Consider the following 13,283-nt stretch of genomic DNA (forward strand, 5'->3'; position numbering starts at 1 on the left):
ACAAGGTGGCAGCAGTAGCTCTTCGGAATGTCAAGAGTCCACACTCATGCTCTCTGACCCCAGAAACAATGTGAGGAAAGTTCATCCACGCAGAGGTGAAACCTTTTGCTCAGGATCACCCTGGACTAATTTTTATCAGGCAAGCAGTTGCTAAGGAGGAAACCACAGTAGGAACAAACAAATATACAGACAGTCAAGATGGAATGGAATATATTATAAGCATCTCAAGGACGTTTTTTTATCCATTTACTGTCCACTGTACAGAAATTACCTGGATTTGCTTGAGTTTTAACCAAGTAATTTTAACTCTATCAAAATATAATAGTACTGGGGCTAGAGAGATGGCTTAGTGGTTAAGAACACTGGCTGCGTCCCTAGAGGAACTGGGTTCAACTCCCAGCACTCACATGGCTCACAACTGTAACTTGAGCTCTAAGGAATCAATACCATCTCCTGGCCTACATGCATACCAGGCATGCATGTGTGCAGACTTTTATCCAAATAAAATAAATGAGTAAAATTAGATGTACATAAACACTAATAATGCTATTGCTAATATAGCTGTTCTACTATGAACAGCTACGTTAGAGAAAGTCATGAATATTTACTTACAAGCCCTCAAATACCTTCCTCCCATTCCAACATCCCTTCAAGATGCAAGCTCCATAAGGACAGGGATTTTGTTGTTGTGTCCACCAACCATCTCAAATGCTCACACCCATGTCCAGTGCCCAGTGGATGATCATAAACATCTGTTCACCCTGTAAGCAAGCAAACTGACACTTGAAAGCTTGCATTGATCTGTCAAATTTCCCACAGCCAGCTGGATATGTACATGTTAAGTCTAGTTTTAATGATCAAAAATCTCTTTGCTTCTTTCATTTCATGAAGTTGTCCTTTGTACCATGTATCCACAGTTTATTCCCAACAAGAGTGTCTTAATAGGCCGGACAAACTCGTTACTCCCAGGGCTCCATCTTTGCACTCAGGTCGTCGCCACACACTGGGAAGTTTGTAGAAAGGAGGCCCAACACCTGGAAACGAAATTTGTGCAGGTGTGCCAGCATCACCTTAACTTTTAGTCAAATTGGGAATCTAGTAACTTAACTTAGAGGTGGCATCTGCTTAAGAATTTTCAACATGGTGAGTAAAACCATCCCCTGCTTTAGATTTCAAACTACTCAGTAGAGACAGTAAACGCTTAGACAGGCTCAGTGACTCATACCTTCCCTCACAGCACTCAGAGGAGCAACGTGAGTTTGAAGCCACCATGGCCTCCATAAGCTATTCCAGACTAACTTCCAGTACACAGCCACAACCTGTCTCACGAAGAGAAAGAGAGAGAAAAGAGACAAAGTAGGTGATATAGATATGCACACATACATACAGCCCAGGCACTCTGGATAGCTTGCCATTCACATTACTACAAAGAGCAGTATGGACTAATATTCGCCTATGTATGTCAATTTATCCTTGCCACCATCCTCTCAAGTAAGTACTGGCTTTCATATTTCATTGTATTTGGTTTTGTTTTGTTTGTCTGAGACAAGTTCTGACTACATAGTCTTTGGTGGCTTAGAATTCTGTTTTTAGACCATGTTGGTCTTGAACTCATACTGATCCACTATCCTCTGCTTCCTGAATTCTGGGATAAAAGGTGGGTGGCATCACACCTAGCTCATTTTACTTTATTTTTATAAAGTGTGTGTGTGTGTGTGTGTTATGTGTGAGAGAGCTGAATGTATTTTCTTTCATCTCACTATAAAAGGGCTGGGATTACAGATGCATTCAACATATCTAGGTTTTTATGTGTTCCAGGAAAGGAGACCAAACACAGGTGCCAACATTTTCTCAGCAAGTGTTCTAACGACGGGAGTCATCTCCCCAACCTGGTACCCATATTTCGAGATTGAAGAAACGAGGACCGAGAGCTTTCCCAAAGTCACATACACAGTGAAGAGCATAACAAAGACGGAGGAAATGACATCTTTGAGATTTTGAAGCAGCCAGTGACTCCACTGATCAGGGCTACAAGAGAAGAGTGGATGAGGCGAGCCTTGTAGTTAGGAGTTTTTATTCGCTGGACACTCCCCAACAAATCCATGATGCTGCCTGCTGGAATGCCTATAGCAAATGAATGTAGGAGAGTTAGGTGACCGTTGCTATGCCAGGCTTCATGACAGGATCTCATTTTATTTAGTCCTCACAACAACTCCTTATGGCAGAGAATTTGCCTTGATTTTATAGGGAAGGAAGTTGAAGTCCATGATGATTAAGTAATTTACCTCCTCATTAAACTGTGGCTCTGTGTTGGAATCCAGGTTTGGGTGACTAGAGAAAGTCTCTCTGCCCTTTCCACCAGAGCTCACAATTATGGCTTACTATTTAACCCTTCCTAGGTTAGGTATTTACATTTTAAACAATGGGCTTCCTGTGTGAATTTCACAGGACAGTGGTAGACCTGAAAAGAAGGCTGATTGGAGCCTGCAAGGTGGACCTGTCTTAAATCACAGTGGAGTGGCACTGACCTGCCTTTCGTAGAGTTTCAAAAGTAAAGCAGCAAGCCAGGGAAGATAAATCTCTCCTCCAGCCATCTCCTTCTTCCCCTCCAACTGGGATAACAAGTCTCACACACTCTGCTAACTACAAAAACAGAATGCAGAATCAATCAAGAGTTTATTTGCAAAGGGTAATGTCATAGGGTGAACTTCCTGCTAACTCGGTACATTTAACATGCTTACTGGCTCAGCTGTTTGACTTCCTTCTGACTGGCTCTCAGAGATTTTTTTTAATCACTAACTCCAATAATACGCCCTCCCCACTCCCCCCAGTGCAGTCTACCACCTTTTACAGTACAGGTTTTAATGTGTGTTCTTCATACTCCATATATCCCTCTTGGTCCACATAACCTAGGAATTTACAAACAAACCCTACTTAGAGGTATCGTCTGCCTAGACTTTTGCAGAAATTAAAACTGCTGAGGGAGATATGGTATTTAGTTAAAATGAAGTGAAGCCCTGCATAAATCATAAAGAGGTGAACCCAGGTTAGTCAAACAGGACCCGAGGAGGTATTTGGGGAATAGACTTGCAGGCAGTTTTATTTCCCTACATTTGATTTAATTCCAAAATCCTGAGGCTCACAAGTACCCCAGGAGTAACTTGGCTCTCCAGTGCCGAGCAGGTCTTGGCCCTGGAGCAGAGTTCTGGTGTTGTTTCCTGAATTCCCACATTGCTGTTTTCCACACATGGATCAGGCTTCAAACTTCCTGTGTCTGGATTAGTGTGTGTGTGTGTGTGTGTGTGTGTGTGTGTGTGCGCGCGCGCGCACGCACATGTGCCCTTTGGTTCCTGTCCTGTTCAGACAAGGCTTCTCTCTTCTGGCCAGCTGGCATCTTCGTGTTCAGGGTTTGGGTGTTCAGAAATCAAGTGGTGCCTAAGCTTTCCGGGGCTGCCCTAGAAAAGGCAGATTTTCAGCAAGTTTCTAATTTGTCTAAGGCTGTTTTCCGGAGGTTGAGGGGGGAAAGGGGGCAGAACTGTAGGTAACGACATAAATGTGTAGGATTTATTTGTCGTAGAGTATGTGTTGCTCCTGCTTGTGTTCCTAAACACATTTCAATGATTTAGTTGTTCACAAGGCAATTAGAGGAAGATGTGCTCATTTCCCACTCCCAGCTACTCCGTGGGTGGAGAAGTCATTCAGTGCAAAAGACTGTGTGGTTTTTATGGTCTTTCAAGAATATGGCAGGCATCGAAGAATGCACCTCCCTCTACTTTCTGCTTGTCCTGTAGGTAAGACAAAATTTTAGATATGAAAGACAGACTTTTTATTAAGACGTTCATTAGTTGACAAAACTTTAAAAACAAAATATTTTATGAGGTACATATGACTTCAATGTCTCTTGAAGAGATAGAAGTCCTGGTAAGATGGGCCTTGGTGGCCTATGGTAGGGCTCCAGCTGCCCTCTTTACATGAAAATCTAGTTTCGTACTGTACATCATTGCATTGATTTTAAGGATGTGTAAAATTAAAACACTGTGTAAGCATCACCACTGTCTATTTCCAAACTTTCCCATGCTTCGGAATGGAAACCCTTCCTATGAAGAACGCTTTTCTCAGGCACACGTTTACTTCTCCTCCATTTGTTTTCCCTAAGAATCTGCATCTTGGGGCTCCCTCATACAAGCAGAAGCACAATCGGCCCTTGCTGTGGCTGCTTACCTTTATTCCTCACAGGATCTCCAAGGGTGATATTTATTTTTGACGGACAATTTTTTTTTTCAGCACAGACTTTCTACACTAAAAGAGAAATTTCATACTATGAAAAGGGTCAAACAGGGTACATAGCACGGAATGAAGAATCTTTAGTTCGCAGATGAAAACGTCCTTGTTTTTCCCCCCATATAGTAAATTGCTTCTTAATGTGTAGTACTGCAGTTACCCAGTGTCTTTACACAGGTGTTTGATGGCTAGTGGCTAATTCTCCTGGTATCCCCCAGAGGGCTTTCCATGTTTTATAGGCAAGTCTCGAAGACATGGGGATGCTGTAGGGATTAGTTAAATGTGTGTGGCATAGTCTGCTGTGTAAACTCACTCTCTGAAATGTAGTTCTCACTCCCAGCTCTTAACGTCTACAGCTTTTACCATCAATACCGCTCATGTAGCACTTAGCAGACACTTGCTAGTTGTCTTCTCATGTGTATGTGCCGGAAGGCAGGAGCCAAGTCTCATACCTTTTTGTTTTTTTAGTCCCGTCCATAACAGCACTTCAGTCTATGTTTGTTGATGTTGCCCTCTCCTTCCCTTTTAAGTAGAGCAGGCAAGGCAGAGCTTTATAAATTCAAACTCACTTTAAACAAACTGAAAGGTTTTCAGCGTAAAAATACAGAGGAAGTCTTACGTGGCGGGAGAGGAGGAACCACCTAAGACCTTAAGACACTTGGAAGACCCCAGGGAAAAACAGAGTTTACCTAAAAACCTGCTGTTTTTGCCCCCGGCTAAGTCACAAATGACTCACACGTCGCCTGCTTCACCATTAAAATTTCAAATTGTTGGCGAGTCATATCCAAGGTTTACACTTCTAGGCTCCGAAAACAGTGAGAAAGACATTTTGGAAGTGTTTTAGACGGCAATGTCAGTAGTATCAATAGCGGGAGCAAGCATATCACACTGAGTCCCCAGGCTTTTGCTACTGCAATTTAGATTGGAAAGTGGCCCCTTGGGAAGAAAGTGAGTGAGAGGGTTTTTGCTCAGTTAAGAACAAAGTAGAGGGTAAGGTAGTTGTCCTGATATGAAAGGAAGGACATTTAAGATATGTCATTGAATCAACAAACCCAAGGTTGGTGTGAGTTACTACCTATAAGAAAGAAATAAAAAAAAGAGCCAAGATGTGTTAAATCAGGACATTTCTGAGATTATGAGAAAATATGTATTTTAAATTTACTGATTTACTGATGTGTACACTCAGACATTAATAGATGATGTTTTGTAATCAAATTATCTACTTTTTCTGCATATCTTTTCATTTGTCAGATGCCAATTCATGATTTATTCTTAATACACTTTTTAAAACCAAAAAGAAAAAGAAAAAAAAATCATCACTTGGACACGTTCCTTCTTGCCTTACTTTCATCTTCCCATGTGCATATTTTACTTTTTCCATTTTAGCAGGATCGTTGAGCTACCAAGCTTCCTTTTGTGGTTACGATCAGCCGCAATCCCTCAGGATGGCCACATCACTTTTAGTTCCGGGTCCGTGTTTCTAAATACAGAACAACTCTGCCTCATAAACTAGATGCTTCTGCACTTTAAATACTCAAAAAAAGTAACTTTCTCCAAAGGAAAAAAAATCACCCAAGTAACCTCTTTTCACACCTAGAGTGAATCCTACTCAGAGTCCATTTTGCCCGGCGCCAGCCTCCGAATCAGCAGCTACTAGGAGAACCTGATGTACGCTCTGTAGTCTCTGCAGCAGCCTCTCACCTGCTATCCCCACTGTTTGGAGACCCTAGTAATCATGAAACAGTTGTTTTGTGCATACTTTTTATAGGTTGCCTTGATGCATGGCACCACCCAAGGCTCCCGTTGGGTAGGCTGGAATTAGATGGCCCACTTTCATGGCATGGCTTCGTTCTAACAGCTCTGAATGGATGGGAGCCTTTATACTTTTACTTGTTTCCAACTCAAAGGTTTTCTAAGAAGTAGAGATCTACAGAGAATGGTGGTTTCCACGGAAAATCTTTGCTCATATCTGTTTGTTCAAGTTCACTTTGGTGATCCACAGCATGATTTCCTCTTTCAGCATCAGCACCGCAACAGCTTTAGGTCGTGGCGAAACTGCAAAACTGTTTGCAAAAGCAATCTCACCCACTCTGGTTAGAAGAGGGGTAATTTATTATTCTAACTGCAGGGAGCCAACTTCATATCCACCCTCAAAATTATAGGAAAAGAGGAGGCTTTTCAAAATAAAACCACAGAACTTACACAAGCCTGGATATAAATGCTTAAAACAGATGAGCCAGAGTCCCCACCATGTGTATCGTATAAGTGTGGACTGATTTATAGAGTTTTTTAAGATACATTTCATTTTATTTTCGCATCTGTAGCACTACAAGCCCAGTTCATGCCTTACAGCATTTTCATACAGATGAGGACGTTTAAGTCCTCTAAAAGTCCCGCAGCTTGGTAATATGGGCGAGAGCCCAGAAGGAATTCTTTCTTTGGTTCGACTTCCTTGTTGTTTTGCTATCCCTTTACTGCTTCTTTGTGTTTTCTTTTCTTTTCTTTTTTACTCCGCTGTCACATTGTAGATTTCAACCCCTCATCCCGTGCCTCGCGATGCTGCTGTACTCAACTCTCTGTGTACTTGAGCAGTATGAATTTTTCGCAGCCAAAGAATGTGAGCACCACATTGACACTTCATGTCCTTTCCCTTTCCAAGTTTAATGGATTAAGAGGAAACAATTACCTATTCGCGGAGAGTCAGACAGTGCTTTAAATATAACGTTATATCCCAGTTGGCAAACACACTGTCGCAGGAGACTAAGAAGTCAACCGTCTCGTCTACCTATTCTCAGCAGAGGCTTGGGGAGCTCAGAGAGCTAGACAATAGTCACTTGTTTAGTTTTATTAATTTTGAGGGCGGGTGGGATCAAAGTATGTGATTGGCGACTGCAAGAACCAATCACGGCTCAACAGCAGGCGTGACTGGCCAATGAATAGATGCAAAAGAATGGTGGGTGGAACCTACTCAGGGCCCGCTCTGCCAAGCAAGCACTCCCAAGAGGTGGAGCTTCCTCTCAGCCCTGCCCATTTCCTTGTGCCCTAGTGGCCAGACTCTAGGAGTGGGCAAGGACCCGGGTCGAGGTTTGGGGCAGGAGGCAGGGAAGGTGTAGGAAGGTTGAAGCTGGGGGTGGGGTAATGGAAAAAAAGAGGGGGATCTTGCGGACTTTGCCTTGAGTGGGTTGCCAGTTGGTCAAAGGAAACCAGAGAGTGGCTGGGCGGGCGCCCGGGGGAGGAGGGGTGACGAAGGAGAGCTGCTCCTTCCTGGATTTGTGAAGCTGGCTTTGCCTCCGTGCAGCTTTTTCTGTGTTTCTACGATTTTTCTTCTGCCCGCGAGGGGGCAGGGAGCTGCGCTGACTCTCCCACGCTACTTTGCTGCACTGTCGCCGTGGATTATTAAAGTCTTTGGAAAAACAACACAACAAAACAAACCCCGTTCCTTTCTTTCTCCCGCCTTAATTCCTGCAAACACTGTCCGCACTACCGCCACCAAGTCTAGTCAAGCGCGTGAGAGGAAGACAGCCAGCGAGTTATCTCAGCTCTCTCCTAGACTCCTGAACGCAGCGGATCAATTGTTTAAAAGTTCCCCGCCCAAAGGCCGCCTCTCCTCCTGGGGCGCCGCCTCCTCCCCTTTGCCCGCCAGTGTCCTGCGGGCTTCCCTCCCGCCTCTCGCCCTGCTGGCCCCGCCCTCGGCCCTGCCCATTTCATCTTCCACCCCCCTCCTTTTGGGCGGTCCTAGCCGCTCACCGCCAGAAGAAAAGCCACCCGTTCCTCCCCCTCTTCTACCTCCCATCCTTTGCTCGGGAGCTGCCTTCATCGCAGTCACGCCCCTTCCTTCCAGGAGCTTTCTGGCTGCGTTAGCTGGTAGACCCCTGAATTACTCCTCCATCTCCGTTCTCTTTCGTCTCTTTCCTAGTTCCCATCTCCTTCCCCCACCACCTCCAGCCTATCTCGCCTCCCACTATCCGCTGCTCCACCCTCCGGCCCGGTATCCTGCCTGCCTGTCCACTGCCACCAAGGAGAGACCCGAGGGAGCAGCGAGGTGGAGAGTAGCCGGGACCTGGGGCTTCCTCCCTACCCATCCCTGGCCTCTGGCCCGGGACCGAAGCCACTTGAGCCAGCGGAGAAAATCGTCACCTTGTCTTCATTGCCTTTAGGGGTAGGAGAAGCGTCGTTACTTTTTGCGGGGAACTGGGGCAGTAGTCTGTGGTCTTGTGAACTTAATCATGCCCTTATTTGTGAGTAGGTTGTTATACGTGCCTGTGGGGATCGCCTGTATGTTACACTTTCTTGGCTGTTGCCCTTGAGTTTTCCGAGGTGTGCATGAAGTTTAAAACAATTTAAAAGTATGGACTCCTCTCGTACTTGAAGGAGGAGATGCTGGAAGGTACTACTCCGGGTGCTCCTTATTGCGTCCCTGGTTTCTTGTAGGTCCCTACTGAATTGATCACTTAAGGAACTAAAGACCTTAACTAAGTTAGAGATTCGGAGGTCTACCTTTAGTCCTGCTTGAAGGTTTGTCCTTATCTCAGATAGCTAGATAAATTTCCTCTAAGTGCTTTGGCTTGGGGTGGGAGCTCACCCTCCCTGACCCCCAGGCCATGAATTCTTCAAGTTTTCAAACGTGGAAGTAAGGAGCCACACTACTACCCGCTTTTGCACGCACGCGTGTTGTGGTGGTGGTGGTGGTGAGATTTGGGAGGTGGAGACTGCCGTTATTTGCTTCATAAAATCAGAATATTTTGATAAATAGTTTTGCAAACAGAGGTGTTTGTTTTAAGGTCCGAGCCTTGGCCATGGTACTTCAGTTCACTAATAGCAGGACTATCTTCATAGATAGGTAAAAATGAACAGAAGGTAAAGGAGGAGGGAAATGACAGACTTTATAGACTGCTAGCAGTCCCTGATAATTGCCACTGGTAAATAATAATATGCTAGTAATTTGATGCAAGGGACTGACTACAAATTAATGAAAAGTGACCGGAAAATATTCGAGAAAGCCTTCTGTTACTATCCCCTTCCTCCATGAAGAGTAGATGTCAGGCGACAGTTTAAAACTGATATGAATATAACCTTTTCCTCCCATAATTCATTACCATAATCTTTAGTGACGAAGGGATAATGATACGTAAGTTTTCTTGGGTTTGGCCATGTGAACTGTTCTTTCTCAGGCCAGCTTTTGTGAAACCTCCTCAGACCTTTCAGTCCCCTCATTCAGTAGCTAAGAATAGTCAGAAATGCCATTTTGGACATGGGGTAAATTGTCACCTATCTCCTACCTCTCTTAAGTTGGGCAAGTGCCACAAGCCCTGGTTGTGTTGAAAGACTTGTTACTGAGATGTCCCCAATCTATTGCTTATTCTGTAGGGAACAAACCATTTACGTCCATTTTAAACTAATTTTCTTAGGTTGAATTTAACTGGGGGAGGGGGAGGAGCGAGACGTTAGGAAGGTAGAGAAGGGATGTGACCATGTTACATGGTGACAATTTTAAAGGCTATCGTGTTTCAGATCAGCTGGGAGGGAAAGGCTGGCCTGACCAAACAAAATTTTAAAACTGGCCTGGGACATTTTACTAGCCAGGTGGTTGTAGAGGAGTCGCATCTATTTACGGATGCTAACTCAGGTCCCAACTATTCTGTACGGGTTTGCCTGGTGTCATTTACAGGCACTTTCTGGCGCTACATCATACTTCATTTTAAGTTACTTCTTTCTTTGGGAAAGTTTGTGTCTCTGTAAAATTGAAAGTTTTTTTCTTCTTTCTAATTCACAGCCTAGGTACAAAGTAAACCTGTAACTCGACCTGTATGTACAGTAAGTTTTACATGGACATCGTAAATCCCTTTACTGGATGAAAAATAGTTTAGAAAGAGATTTTAGCAATTCGTAGTTGACACTGAGATATGAACCTTAAAGTATAATTTTTCATTTATGAAGTAAGGCTTGTTAGACTAATGCATGACTAAGGCCTTTTCTGAGGTTGATTTTCTCCATTCTATATTTGTATAGAATGAAGCAGACTCCGGAATGCTAATAGGAAGAGGGGATAGATACTTTGAGGTCCCATTGAGTGCCAGCATTCTAAGTGGGTACATCTGCTTCTGGGCCTCTCCTAAGAGCTCTCTCCCAGGGCCTGGTCCTTTTTTAAAAGGGTGTCTTTGTAATTAAGCAACCCCCCCCCCCAACTCCCTTCTTCTTTTGATCCAGTTTTTTTAGGCTTATTTTCCATTTGGAGAAAAGAGGAGTTTCTCACACCCTCCTGCTCCGCTCTTAACATTTCCTTTCTTTTATCCCAGAAAATCACACCCCACCACCAAGTTCTCTGGATGGTTTGCAGTTTTGTTTTGCTTGGGACAGAGGGAGTGTTACCAGTGAGGAGGAGTAGAGGATATATTCCCTATTGGGAAATACTTGTGGCCAGGTAGCCTCCTCCATGGAGACTGAGCATTTGAAATGCATGAGAACAGTCTATTCTTCAGGACTGTCTGGTAGAAATTGTCCTTTGCACTCATTGAGCCCAGCTTAAACCCACTGAAAGGGGTGGAGAGAGGTGTGTGTGGTCGGGTCTATCCTTTTAGGATGGGAAATGTTTCCAAATCGCCTATTACATCACCTCTTTCTCCCATGGATTCAGTAGGTTTAGAGATGTGTGTGACAAGTAAATTAGCTGGGGACTGAACCAATTTGTTTAGAATTGTGAGCTATTGATTTCCTGTCCCCAGGAATTTTTGTTGGCGTTTTACTATGTATGATGTGTTATCTTTAGCATTACTTTTCATTCCTTGTTGCCTTTTGTGGACTTTGGTCCAAAATCTAGGTTCCCACCCCCAAGTCAAAGGTTAGAATTTAGTTGCAGGAACTAAGGGGGCATTAAACAGGCTGGGACATTGCGTTTCTCTCCTCCATGGTGGGCTTCTGACCTTTTCGAAGGAAGTTTCCCTCTCCACATACAACACACACAATCTGAACAAAAATGAAAGAGAAAGAAAGAAGGAAAGAAAGAAACAAAGAAGGAAGGAAGGAAGGAAGGAAAGAAAGAAAGATAGATAGAAAAAATGAAAGGAAGTAGAAGGTCATTTGCTTTCTAAAAGTATCTACACAGACTTCCTTGAACAGAACTTTCCTATTAAGTGTCTTTAAACTATGACTTGATAGGTTAAAATAATAATAATAATAAACCACCTCAGTATAACTGGGCTTTCTCAGGACCATATTTATTGTATAAAGGACTACATTAGTTAGCATTTGCTGTTTTGATTATTGCCTGAACTAAATGAGGCTATTATTGGGCTTTTGAAGCCTTTTGTTATATGGGATGGAGTTAATTGTCTATATCATTCTGGCTTGTAATAATGCTCCCCACATTAGACTCAGCCCACACATGCTTGTAGGAAGAAGTTAGCATTACTTTCTGGAACAAATATAGCTTTGCAGATTTTTAACATCCAAGGATGAGACTCTCCACCTCACTTAAGGTAAAATCTTTTCTTTCCAGTTATTATATTTGACTAGTCCAAGGACCTAGAAAGTTGTTTGTTATAGGTTTTTTTTTTTTGCAAATAATGACCACTGGTATCATTTTAAATATAAGACTCTATGATAGCCTTTCCAGGTGAGCCCTTTGAGGAGAGGAGCCAGGCTTTAGCAGGGTTTCCTTCACTGTAAATTGTGGGGACTGGACAGGGGGATATTGACAATCAGTTCTCGAAAGTTCAAGCTTGTCTTTTGAGGCTTCACTAATTTGCTGTACCTACCAGAATGAGGTGCAACAGTCATTATAACTTATACAATCCTGTACTCATCCTGCATGTGGGGTGGGGGTGGGGTGGGGTGGGGATGAGTCTGTCTGTAATAATGTATCTATAGAAACTGGCTTTATAGTTTAGTGGTATCAAATAATAAAGCCAAGACTCTATACAAAACTTCAAGAATCCCATTAATTTTTTTTCCTGGCTCCTCTACTAATGTGAAATTTCCATAGTTTGGGTCATAGGGGTGTGTAATGTTGCCCTTAAGTAAGAACTTGTCACAGACAAAGCTTTGTAAACTGCTATGGAGTAATGGAGTAAGAACCAAAGTGAGTGCATGGGAAGAATCTCACATTTTGTTCCCAGAATTCCGGGAGGGAACAAATAGGTTTAAGTGAACTCTAAACACTTAGAAAGTGGCTCGTTTGTGTATGCAGCAAACCCATTAATGTTATTCTTCTGACCTGCACTTACGCTCTGCCACTTAAAAAAAAAAAAAACTAAACTAGAACCCGATGTCTACTTGTCTAAATCATTGGACATTATTTTTAAATTGCTTCATTATGATATCTCAATGTAGTATAAATTTAGGTGGACTCTGAAGGATCCCGAATGTGAAAAGGGGAGCAGGAAGGCCCAGATATGCTTGTCTGAAAGCTTCACAAATAATGTTTGTCAGACTGGAGGGAAAAAAAAGCAAGAAAACTAAAGTTTGTAGACAATAAAGAACACAGCATATAGCTACAGTAAAGTGGTGCACACACAGAGGTTGCTTTGATTTGAGACCTTTAGTATATAGTGAAAACTTAAGGTTCATGGACCTTTAGTTATTCCTTAATAAAATATAGTTTTCATGTGATATCTAATTTTTGATAGACTCATTCCTGGTAAACTAATAGCTCTTCACAATTGAATGAAATTTCTTCGGCCGAAATATAAATACTGGAATCAAAGTCTGTATCATGTACAAATTTCCAAGTGAAGTACAGGCTTGTGTTTCATCCTTTGTGCTCCTGGGGAAAGAAATGCAGGTGGGTTTGGCTTATTTGGTAATAGTTCCTAATGCAAATCAATCACCTCTCTCTCTCTCTCTCTCTCTCTCTCTCTCTCTCTCTCTCTCTCTCTCTCTCTCTCTCTCTCTTGATTTGCTTGACATTTGTGAAGTCACTTTCACTCTTTCTCTGGCTGCCTGAAATGGCATTCATTAGTCTGTGTGAGTTGAAGCCAGGATTTGGGATTCTCTGCCCAGCCCCT

The 13,283-nt window shown here is 43.0% G+C and overlaps 1 protein-coding gene across 2 annotated transcripts in view; it reads left to right on the forward strand.

Moving 5' to 3' along the window:
- The first annotated feature begins 8,040 nt into the window (after nucleotides 1-8,040).
- LOC121444027 (angiomotin) overlaps nucleotides 8,041-13,283 on the forward strand; it is a 62,290-nt gene continuing 57,047 nt past the window's right edge. For both annotated transcript variants that reach the window (XM_041645755.1, XM_041645756.1), the window contains exon 1: nucleotides 8,041-8,440. The gene's annotated coding sequence lies outside the window, so the exon portion shown is untranslated. The remainder of the gene's footprint in view (nucleotides 8,441-13,283) is intronic.

Source organism: Microtus oregoni, unplaced genomic scaffold (assembly GCF_018167655.1).
Source record: "Microtus oregoni isolate MIOR12 unplaced genomic scaffold, Mior012 000116F_ref0000321, whole genome shotgun sequence".
Lineage (NCBI taxonomy): Eukaryota > Metazoa > Chordata > Mammalia > Rodentia > Cricetidae > Microtus > Microtus oregoni.